Below are 7,892 nucleotides of genomic sequence, written 5' to 3'. Positions count from 1 at the left end.
GCAGGGTGGGACACCCTCGTAACCTGCTTCACAGGTCTTCTTAGAGATGGGGAAGCAGCAGGCGTGATCTCATGATTTACAAGAAACACAGCACAGAAAAATCTAGCTTAAAGGTTGAAGAGTGAGCACAGAATTATGACTGCATCACTATCACACCAGGCGACAACCCCCTCGGTCTGCACTGCTGGCTGTTTTGATCAGCTTGGGGGATGAAATTTAGAGATGATGGCACAGTGGAAGGCACAGTGGAAGGCATTGCTGTCACTCTGGAGATGGGACTAGACTTCAAACTGATCTACATGAAGTGGAGAAATGATCCAAGTTGCCAAGATGGAATTCAGCACAGCGCCGTCTTAAAGAAGAAAGGTCAATGCCTGTCACCCAGATTGGTCACCACGGGCTCAGCAGCATTTCTGTCGAGAGGATTTGGAGGTTGCAGTGGGCAGTCGAAGAGGTTCTTCCAAGAAAAGAGAAGAACGATGGGGGAAATGAGAACAAGTTCACCTGCTGCCAAAAGGAAGAGACTAAGCTGTCTTCCGTGTCTGCTGTGGATACCACAGGGATAATAAAGTGCATTAAAGCCAGGAAGAAATAAGCCTGACATAATGAACCATTTTCTAATCACAAAGTTAGCAAAGCACTGACAAGGTGTTCAAGGGAGATTGTGCCATTTCTCTCCAGCTGGAGTCTCACAGGACAGGTCAGGCCTGTCAGAAATGAGATAATTGTGCCTTTACACCGAGCGATGGACTCCACCGGCTCCCGTCCAGCCTGACCTTCTACAGCCGAGAGGCAGCTGTGGCGGTGGCCAAGGGAACGAGGATGGGCGTTAAAATCCAACCGGCAGCAGCAGAGAACCGCGGACAGGGAGGGCTCCGTGCTCAGCCCCGCGGGCTGCCCTGCCTGCTCTCCTGGCAGGGAGAAACGGGGCTTCACTGCCCACCCCAGCCAGGAGAGGGCACCCGGAGGAAGGGGCTTCCCCCGGGGAACCAAACGAAGTGCTCACAGGTGGTGATGAAACGGGGCATCAGAGATCAGTTTTGAGGCCTCACTTCAGAAAATCTGGATCCAATTCCACGGGCATGGCTATGAGACTGATCTTGCCCCGAGCGCGCTGAGACGGGGACAAGCGAGCCAGAAGTCAGGCGTTTCACAGAGCAGAGAACCTTGTCTGACTTCCCGAAGGGGCTTCCCCCGGGGAACCAAACGAAGTGCTCACAGGTGGTGATGAAACGGGGCATCAGAGATCAGTTTTGAGGCCTCACTTCAGAAAATCTGGATCCAATTCCACGGGCATGGCTATGAGACTGATCTTGCCCCGAGCGCGCTGAGACGGGGACAAGCGAGCCAGAAGTCAGGCGTTTCACAGAGCAGAGAACCTTGTCTGACTTCCCTGGAACTCTCCTTTCCAAAGGAAAAACCACTCTTTGTACCCTCGAGGGGAACATTATGATTTCTCAAATCCCATCTACGATGATTAAAGGTAATTCTGTACCTCGCAGGCTCAGGACTCTTAAAATCAACCAAATGGGGGTTTGACAGAATTTGGCTGAATGACTGCGTAAGAAAGCAGAGCGGCAAGTACTGTGACAGCTGCTGCTGGCAGTAAGTGCAGACACTGCATTCTTTAGATCTCCAACCTTGCCTGAACTAGTAATTTGTAATTGGGACAAAACACTGGAAGGAGAAAAATCACCCTGAATTTAAGTGTTTCTCTCTGTGATTCAGTGAAGCAGCCACACTACAAGCCAAGACGCCAGATTATCTTTTCCTATTGTCAATTAACATTTGAACTAACTGCTAAAACAATCAGAAGATTGACTCATATTAATAAAGTGAAAATTAAATAGAGGAAAAGGCACTGAACTCATTAACATTCCCCATAACCTGTCACGAGCCTTTAGCATTTGTCTTGACGGTATGAGGACAACAGGACCGTCAGCGTCGCCGGGTAAGGGAACAGGAACAGGTTAACGCAGCAGGTTTTTAAGGTGGATTTTCACTGCTGCAGGTTGTATCTCTCACGGGAACAGGAGGCCTCTCTGCACGCAGCTCTCAGGACATTTCTGAGGCGAGGAGCTGGCGCTGATCTATCCACATGCAGAGTCTCTTCTCCGTGGATGTGGCCAGCGCCAGCTCGGGAGCTGGGCATCGCTTGGAGTGGAGGTACGAGCCAAGCGTCCCAGCCTGACAGGTTAATTCGTAAATGCGTATTTGTCCACATATGCCTGACATAATTACTGGCCAAATAACCTTCCTGTCGATTCAGCTGCGTCTCCTGTTGAGCTCGGTGGGAATTGTGCCTGAAAAAGAGCTGAGAGTCTGGCACCCACCAGAGCGGGATAAATCACGCCCCAAGAAAGAACGTCTGGACTTTACCCTGAGTTTGGATTCATGAAGCCGCTGAAGATGAGCCTTTGCTGCCAACTGCCTGGAAAGGCTCTGCCAAAAGGTTCTGGGACAGGCACTCAGCTGGACCATGAAACTGTGCATCTCCAGTGACCTCCCTCCAACAGGCTTCCCAAGGGTGGGAGGGAACCTGGGCTGGTCTCAGGGCTGACAGACCCTCCCGTGACACATTTAGCAACATGAGATGTGAACCCTGAGTCTCCAGAGGGGAAAACACACCCTGTGCCACAGGAGCTGCCTGACGCTGTGTGCTGGGGAACAGGCAGCCGAGAGAGGGAGTTTTCCTGACTCCTCTTTACAGTAAATCATTATTGTCCAGACTTTGAGAAAACACAGGTAGGTCAGGAGTGCCTTTGGCAGGCTCTGGGTCAAAGCCCAGCAGCAACTTCTCGTCACAGCAGCAGCTCGTGGGAACTGGGACCTTCCTTCCGACAAAGCCCAGAATGTTTCTTGCCTTCAGCTTCAGCTCGTGCACAGAAGAGGGTGCAAGTTCCGTGACTGAAAAGGGAATAGGTCTGGTAGATCGGTAGGTAAGGCAGGTTTCCAGGAAGATCAGATTTTCCTATGCAGAAAAGCCAGAATGCAGGGAAAAAATAAATAGAAATATATATGGTGAGAGCATTGCAAGAGTGATGTGGTGGAGCTTAGCCCGTAAAGAAATGGAGCAACACTCTTCTTCCTAAAGACACGTAATCACGGAACAGTTTTTGAGAGGCCTGTTGCAGGACTAGTGTCTAATTTCAGACAATCTTCCACTTCACCTTTCCCGACAAGGACCAGAGAATCCTCGCTTCTCTAATGTCAGTGCTTCCTGCAAGGAAGGAAAGAAATAACCAGAGAAAAGCCATGCCCTGAAGAGCACAATGCTGGCCGTCCTTCCCAAAGCACGCCTGCTGCTTGGCCAAGGGCCTGCTGGCTTTGGGCAGGAAAGCACAAAGCTGGCAACCACAAATCAACAGACTTCCCAATTACAAAACCTCCTCCCACTTTCAAACCGCATCCCAGAGAGCTGGACTGAGAATCGAATTCCCCCCAGGAGAACTAGCCCCGTTATGTTTTGCTGGCATAAAGATGGCCAAATGCAGCAGGACGTGCACAGCCACACACCCCCTTACCCGGCTCGTCACCTGCGGCACAGGAGAACAGAGCCTCCCCGCCGCGTGGATGCTCAAGGACAACCACAGTAAATAACCTGAGGTCCTGACGTCTCGATGGATTAGGGCATGCAACACCTAAACAACAACAAAAAACCCACTTCAAAGTCTCTTCTAACACCACAGTTACCACTTACACGGTTGTGTAAATACATTAGTAGTTCTGAGAAAGATGTTATTTAAATTGGAAAAGTATAGCAAAGGGGGGATGTGTCAACTTACAGGGACAAAAGGTACCGAGACTGCTACAACATGATGTGATCTGCACTAGGGAGGAGCTTACCCGTCTGTACCACCCAATGAGCCCGGAGAAAAATAATTTTATGTGCTTTTGGACTGTGTCTGGAAAACCAAGAGTCTTCCCAGTAACGTGAAAAAGAAAACTGGTCAGAGATACTACAGCTCTGTGCAAAGAATACCTGTGCTGCAGCCATCTCCCGCTGCAGGAGAAGCTACCAGCACACACAGCATCTCTGCCAGGTCCTCAATGAGTCCCCTCCCTGCTGCAGGGAGCAGAACCCAGCCTGAGCTTAGTGGCTTGGCTACCCAGAACCTACCTGCGGTGGGTGTTGTGGGAGACAAGCGAGGAGGGGAGGAGGCAGGGGGGAAGGCTGCCTGATGGTGGAGTCCTGCTTCCCAGTGCCTCAGAAGCACGGCAGGACAGCAGGTCTGTGGCAGGACAGCCAGCAGGTGCCAGGTCTGCTGGAGCACATCAGGTATGTCACAGGCCCACCCAGTGGAGAAGCAGGAAACAGCAAGACCCAGCTACTCCTGTTTTTGCTGAGATGCGGTGGGGAATGTTTAAGAGCAGATGCCCCAAAGCATCTCGGTGAAGACAGAGGCTGAAAGCTGGCGCAGGTGAAAAGATGCTCTCTGCTGCAAAGGCCGCTCGTGTGGTCTAACAAACGGGCTAACCCAAAGCACCGGCTGCTCCTTGAGGTAATCTGGTTTTTAAAATACACGAGCAAACGTTTAAGCGATGGTACTGCTAGGAACAAAGGCAGCGTCAGCGCACCAACTGCTCGCGGGTTGTAACCCAGCCCAGCCTTCGCACCACGAAGCCTGTGCCCAACTGCAACTGTTGGTCCCTCGAGGAGCGAGGGTCCCTGTTCCTCAGGGTATAATTATCCAGTGAAAACATCCCAGAGACAAGCCTGAGGGTGTTCCAGCTTCTCAGCACAGACCCAAAGGAACGGGCTCTCCAGTATCCCACTCTGGAGCTCAGCTCCTCAGAAACAGACGATGGTTCCAGAGAGGGGCATTGTGCGAGCGATGCAGGTGCTCCCTGTACATCCCAGGACGCTCCTCTCCAGCTGTGGGGATGGAGGAACACCTGGTTTCACACAAAACACCAAACCAGCCCCTGCTCTCTGTGGCTTCTCAAGGTATTTGTCCATCAATAAATGACAAACAGCCCCTTGGGAGCAGACGCCATCAGCAGTGCAGAGGAAAGGCACGAGAGCACTGTAAAAACATGCTTTTTAAAAAAGGACACGCCGTGTAATTTGTTGGTGCTTGCACAAATGTCACCTGAACCTACCAGGAACGCACTGAACTGCAGCCAGCGGCTGCCTCAAATCAAAATGAGTGACCTGAAAAAGAGTCACCGAGAAAATATCGACAAACTGGGACAAAAAATGGACAGACTGGGAAAGGCAATTTCACCTTCTGTAGATAAGAAGTACTTTGAAGACTGGGTGTGATAACAAGTGGTTTTAAAAGAGCACGACCAGCATTTGCGTTGGAGTGCTTTAACCTGAGCAACAAGAAGATGTTGAGAGACAATGCCGGATGGGAGCATGTGATGTCAGGATTTCACCTGAAAACCAGAGAGGACACTGAGGTAACAGACAGCGGGGAGAGCTCAGATTTTACGGAGAGTAAAAAGAACAGAAAGTCCCACTAAATAGGACAGGCAAATGTAGGAGTGAGGGATTACAGCACACGATCTTGTCATTCCTCGTGACGGCAACAGTCCATCGTCTGACACGTAACCAAAATTGAAGCAAGATCTAGGAGAAAACATTATTACAGGAAATCAGTGGAATTGATTTTGGAAAGGCAATAAACATGACATAATCACAGTCATTAACATACCAGAAATTTGGGATATTCAAGTGTTCCCATCTAGACGCTGGGTTTTGATGAAGCCCTCTATGAATTAACATGTTTGACCTTCTACTCCCACCCATTTGTCTCCTGCCCCCAAGAGACCAGTTAGAAATTTGCTGCTAAGTTCTCCTCACATTTTGGGAACTCAAAACGCTCCTGAAACTCACTGGTCGAACCCCAGTACAAGGTGGAGCATCGTCTACTGCCAGAGCAAGGACTTGGTGAACGTTTGTCTCTAAGCACATACCTTTCCATACGGTCTTTCCAAACTCAGCGGCCAGTGCTACAGAGACGAGCTAAAGCTTTTCCTCTGCACTTTGCTTGTGCTGTGGTGAGCAAGAAGGTTGTTTCTAGCAGTTCAACACGAGTCACCCCCTGGAAGCTCTGCACAGATCAGAGCAAGCTTTAAATCAAACCGCATTCGTACTTGCAAGGTAGTGAGCTGGCTTCACAGAAACACGGTGTGTGAGGGTTAGAACCTGATGTGCTCAGGACAGCCTGGGAGCTTTTACACTTACTGGAACAATTCTGTATTTAATCAGACCTCGTTACTAAAGGTGATCGCTGTAATTTATTTGCGCAAATACAGGAGATCACGCTCCGTCAGCAGGTGAAGTTCTTCATCGAAAGGAGCAAGGACTTTGTGCCAGGGCAGACGTGGTCTGGTCATCTGAGGAAACAGAACTGCGAGCACAGAGTGAAACATCTGCTGAATAGAACCGACTTGCCACTTCTATTAAGGATGATGATGTGTAATAACGTATCAGAGCAGAAATTCGCTTCTGGAAGGAAACTGAAATCTTTCAAGCGTGTGTGAGTTCTAAAGTTCGCTGTAACAGCCAGCGATAGCACGAACGGGAGTCAGAGCGGTTTTGCGCAGCAGCGTGTGGTTCTCAAAGGCTTTTCACTCGTAGGACGCTTCCCACAGCTCTCAGCGATGCGGGCAAAAGCTGGCTCTGGTCACCCAAGAAGAACCTTGTCTGTAACTTCCAGTGGCAGCAGGAAGGTACATTCAAGAGAACGCGCAGGTCTGAGGGAAGAGCAAACGCCCATGGGTGCCGAGCCATCGCCATGACTCACGCATGTGTACGGTGGAAGTTTCCTCCGAGGACACACTCACACGCCCAGTCTCACCAGAAGCGTCAACGCAGCGGTTCAACTCCTGGAGCCTATGAACAGATCAGGGCAGACACAGCAGCTGAGCATCAGACCAACACGCGGCGATAACCCGTGGATTAAACTGCTGAAGAACTGGGCACTATAAACCAGCACTTTGTGAGAGCTTTTCCATTGCCGGGCGGGGGATCGCTACCTGCCATGCACCCTCCCCTCCCCAGCAGCAGTTAAAACGTCTGTATCCTCCTCCTGCCTTTTTTAAGAATTAGCAAGTACCTCTGTGAAGAGCCCCCGTTTCTGTCTGCCCGCTTCATTGCTCACGAAGTGACCACCATCACCAGCCAGACTGTACTGCTCCTGACGAGGAAGTCTCATCCCCACTAACAGCACAGCTGAAAACATGATTCTGCTTCAGCACTGACATTTCTATTTCAGCAACTGAACTCCATCAAAAAAGAGACTGGAAAAAATCAAACACCTTTTTCAAAATTTAAGGAAAATTTAATCAATACGCCTTAAATTATTTTACAGTAACTGCAATACTGACAAGCATAACATTGTCAAAGTGGTGGTTTTCTTGGGAGTACTGCAAGAGATTACTCGTTGTCTACTAATATGTGCACCCTTAGGAAAAGGGACTGTAGCTGAAGTCATCCTCTGAAACCCGAGTTACCACAGAGCTGCTCAGCCATCCCGACATGCTCATACTTCAAGTGTGGCAGAATTACAGATCCCTTTTGCTTTTCAGCATCTGTTTTCTAATTCATAATTTAAGTATCTTAAGCCCTGAAAGACTATTACATCAAATGAACAAAGAAATGAGACATAGGAGCTTAGGGGTATATTGTTAAACACAGAAAATACTCTAATTGCTTGTGGTCATTTGTGAGTTTTGCTGTTGGTAGGAGGGGACAGGAAACAGGTTCCTTATTACTGCAGATTTATTCAAATGTTACCCCAAATCTACAGCATCCGCAGCTCTGTTCACTTTTTTGGATAAAAATCTGTCAAGTTTTGACTGCGACCCTTCTCCCTCCCTCCCCTAAAAAAAAAAAAAAACCAAAAAAAAAAGAAAAAAAAAAAAACCAAACCCCAAAAAAA

This window comes from Buceros rhinoceros, unplaced genomic scaffold (genome assembly GCF_000710305.1).
Source record: "Buceros rhinoceros silvestris isolate BGI_N320 unplaced genomic scaffold, ASM71030v1 scaffold14053, whole genome shotgun sequence".
Lineage (NCBI taxonomy): Eukaryota > Metazoa > Chordata > Aves > Bucerotiformes > Bucerotidae > Buceros > Buceros rhinoceros.
Note: the sequence above shows the minus strand (reverse complement) of the source record.